At 35.4% G+C, this 4307-nt stretch overlaps 1 pseudogene; it reads left to right on the forward strand.

Annotated features, from left to right (window-relative positions):
* The first annotated feature begins 3146 nt into the window (after positions 1-3146).
* LOC119245526 (60S ribosomal protein L17-like) lies at positions 3147-3636 on the forward strand (annotated as a pseudogene).
* Positions 3637-4307: the final 671 nt, after the last annotated feature.

Here is a 4307-nt window from a genome sequence, read left to right on the forward strand (position 1 = left end):
TAACTATAAGAAAGAAAATATCAAAATCATCAAACAACTATGAACCAGAGACACTCTATAGGGATGTGGGGGGCAGTGAAAGGAGGGATTGGGGTCAAAATAAGGGGGTTGTAATTGCATGTGGAATATAAAAATAAAATTTAAATTAAAAAAAAGACAGATACTAAAATAAATAAAATAACAATATTGCAATAAAAAAAGATTTTTTATTTTAAAATGTCAATAATGTGACTTAACCGTCTCAGTATTAAATATCTTGTTTATCCTACTCAGGTTCAGTTCACTCTGAAAAAATCCTTGCTTTTTAAAGCATAAAATATGTCACAAATACAAATAAAAAAGAATTTAAATTCACACCCTTTAAATGAACAGGAGAAAAATTAGTGTCAAGAAACAAAAGTAAAGAAAAATAAGAAAACTAAACAAAAAAAAATGGGATTCTGTTAACATTTTCAAAATGGCCATCCTATTCAAAGCAATATATAAATTCAATGCAATCTCTATAAAAATTTCAATAGCATATTTCTGAGAACTGGAGCAAATAATACTGAAGTTCTCATAGAATAACAAAAGATCCTGAAGAGTAAAAGCAATCTTAACAAAGAATAAAAGAAATGAAGGCATCACACTTCCAGACTTCAAGGCATATTATAAAGCTGTAAAAATTAAAACAGCCTGGTACTGGAACAAAACAGACACACAGACCAATGGAATAGAATTGAGAGCCTAGAAATAAACCCACACATATATTGACAGTTAACCTATGATAAATGAGCCCAAAATATTCACTGGAACAAGGATAGCCACTTCAATAAATGGGGTTGGGAAAACTGGACAACTACATGTAAAAGAATGAAATTAGACCGCAATCTAACACAATACACCAAAATCAACTCAAAATGGATCAAATATTTGATTGCAATACCTAAAGCCATAAAATACATAAATACATAGAAGAAAACATAGGCGAAACATTTCATGACATAAGCTTATTGATGCTTTTTTTTTTTTTTTTTTTTTTTTTTTTTTTTTTTTAGTGTTTCATCCCCAACAGCAAGGAAAACAAGAGAATATAAACAGCTAGGACTGCATCAAACTAAAAAGCTCTGCACAGTGAAAGAAATCATAAATAAAACTAAAAGACACCCTGTGGAATGGGAGAAAATATTTTCACACCATATATCTGACAAAGGACTGATATCAAACATGTACAAAGATATACAAAGAACTCATAAAACTCTACAAAAAAAAATTTAAAAATGGGCAAAAGAACTAAACAGATACTTCTCCAAAGAAGACATTCAGACTGCTAACAGGCATATGGAAAAAATGTTCACAATCATTTATTATTAGAGAAATGCAATTAAAGACCACAAAGAGCTACCATGTCACACTGTGAGAATGGTCCATGTGAAAAGACCAGAAAAAAGAAGTGCTCGCGAGGATGTGGAGAAAAGAGAACCCTCCTACACCGCTGGTGGGAATACAAATTGGTCCAGCCCTTGTGGGAAACAGTATGTAGGTGTCTCAAAATATTAAAAATGGATCTGCCATTTTACCCAATAATTCCACTCCTAATAATTCAAAAACATTAATTTGAAAAGAAACGTGCACTCTCATGTTTATAGCACAACTATTTACTGAAGCTAAAACTATGGAAACAACCTAAGTGCCCCAAAACACATAAGTGGATCAAGAAGATGTGGGGTATATACACAATAGAATACTACTCAGTGATCAAAAAGATGAACTCATGTCACTTGCAGCAACATGGATAGAATGGAAGGGGATCCTATGCGAACTGAGACAGAAGGAAAAAGATAAATACTAGGTGTTTTCTCTTATATGTGAAAGATAAAAAAACAAAGAATCAGACAAAGAAAAAATTTAAGACTGACCTTTGAAAGTTGATCTGAGGTATTTAGGTGGAGAGGGAAAGGCGAATATTGAGTGGGAGGGGAGAAAACAAGGGGAAAGGAGAGCACAACTGACTATGGTGGAGGACTATGGGTGCTTGTGTGGTGGGGAAAGAATGCTGACCACACCTGAGGGGGGAAAAACTATTTTGTGAAAAAAACAAACAAGGCTGTAAAATAATATCATGCAATAAACTAAAAATAAAAATTAAATCTGAAAAAAATATGTCTTCTAATATAAGTATCAACAAAGAACAATGACTGGGTGGGGCCTCCCCACCCTCCCCGGTGGCGCAGTGGTTGAGCACTGGGTTGCGAAGCTGCCCGCGGCCTCTGTGGTGCCGGTTCGATCCCTGGCTGCTCCCCGGCCACCAGAGGAGGGTCCCACATGGCGCGCAGACCTCTCCTGCCGCCCGCTGCTCCCCTCAGCAGTGTACTTCGGTCCTTCTGCCTGCTCTGCTCCCCGCTCTGGCTCTGGTGAATTCTCTCGCCCTCCCACACTTCTGACTGTACCCAGTGCATGTATAAACAAAACAAACAAACAAACAAATAAATAAATAAAACATGTCTCTATTAAAAAAAAAAAAAAAAAAAAAAACAATGACTGGGGAAAAGCCTACCAAAGCACAATATTGTGAAATTTCGGAACACTAGAAATAAAATAATTATAAAAAAATTAAAAAAACAAGTAAAATAAAAATTCTTCAGTGATACACTAGAAGCTAGAATGAAACAAAAAACACATTTAAAATTCTGAGAGGGTATCATTCCTTTAAATCAAATCTCTAATGTATGGTTGAAAACTCTGCCTTTTGAATGTCTTTTCACAGAAAGCTACCAGTAAATTTGCTGCAACAAAGTACTGAGTAAACAGGATAATCATGAGGTTCAGAAAACTTGGCGTAAACACAGCAGATAAAAGAAAGTACTGCTAGGATGACAAATCCTCTATATATACAGAAAGTGATCAATGTGGAATGGAGAATAGAGGGAAAAAGAAGATCTCCAGGGAAAAAGTAGAAATGCTAGATTAAAAATTTTATTTTTTAGAAAATAATATTGTTTGATATTTTACATACCCTTTGGAACAATTGGTAAGAATTTATTAATGAGAAAATAAAATTAATTGTATGAAAATTCAAAATTACTCCCTCTTCCCATAAACATTCTTAATGATCTCTGAAAATTATTTGCTCCTCACTTGACCCAGGAAAATTCTACAGGTTATCCATGAAGACCAAATGTTTCAATCTTCATGTTCACTCTAAGAAGACTTGCAAAATTGCCCAGGACACCAAGAGTAAGCATATCCAAAAAGCCACCAAGTATCTGTAAGCTGTCACTCTACAGAAGCATTGCATGTCATCACGTAATTACAATGGTGGACACAGGGTCAATAGTACAAAGAGAGTGGAGTATTTACTAAGCATGCTGAAAAATGCATAAAGTAATGCTGAACTTAAGGGTTTAGATGTAGATTCAACTGGTCATTGAGCATATCCAAGCAAACAAAGCCCCTAAGATATACTGCAGAAACTACAGAGCTCGTGGTCAGATTAAACCATACAGGAGCTCCCCTTGACAAACTGAGATGATCCCTACTGAAAAAGAGCAGATCATTCCTAAACCAGAATTGGAGGTTGCAAAGAAGAAAAAGATATTCCAGAAGGAACTGAAGAAACAAAACTTATGCCCAGGGAATAAGTTCCACTCAAAATAAAAGTGAAAAAAAAGTGAAAATTCAAAAGTATAAAAACACTCATAGTACAATAATTGCTTTAGCAGTTAATGATATTAATATACTCATAATATGAACACTAATATTTTATTAAAATTATAACTACGTTTGGAAGGTGGAAGAAGAAAATGTTCGAATTGTATTTCAGTTATGTTCTTATGCCATAACTGGTAATAAATACATATTCTAAAGTCACTAAATAAATAATGACATGAGCATATTCCTTTGAAAGAAAGAATACAGGAGAAACACTTAAATTGTTCTAAATTGCAATATCTAAAAAACAGAGCTGAATGGGGACATTTTTGTCAGCGTACTGTTATCCATTGAAAACCCCTAGTACAATGTGACTTCAATAATTATGACCCGGGCCTCCCCTGGTGGTGCAGGCTGTTGAGCACAGCGCTATGAAGCTGTAGCCTCTGCAGCATGGGTTCAATCAGGGCCAGCCTGCAATAATCCCACATAGCACCACAGATCTCTCCTGTCCCTCCCGCTGCTCCCTCCCCTCTGCAGTGTATTTTGTCAGTATGCCTGTTGTGTTCCCCACACTGTCTCTGGTGAATCCCCTCACCCTCTTGCACATCTGACCTGTACCCCGGTTCTTGTATGCAAAAATGCATAAATCTTTAAAAAAAATTATGACCATATTA

Source organism: Talpa occidentalis, unplaced genomic scaffold, assembly GCF_014898055.3.
Source record: "Talpa occidentalis isolate TD23 unplaced genomic scaffold, MPIMG_talOcc4v2.1 talOcc4.15, whole genome shotgun sequence".
Classification (NCBI taxonomy): domain Eukaryota; kingdom Metazoa; phylum Chordata; class Mammalia; order Eulipotyphla; family Talpidae; genus Talpa; species Talpa occidentalis.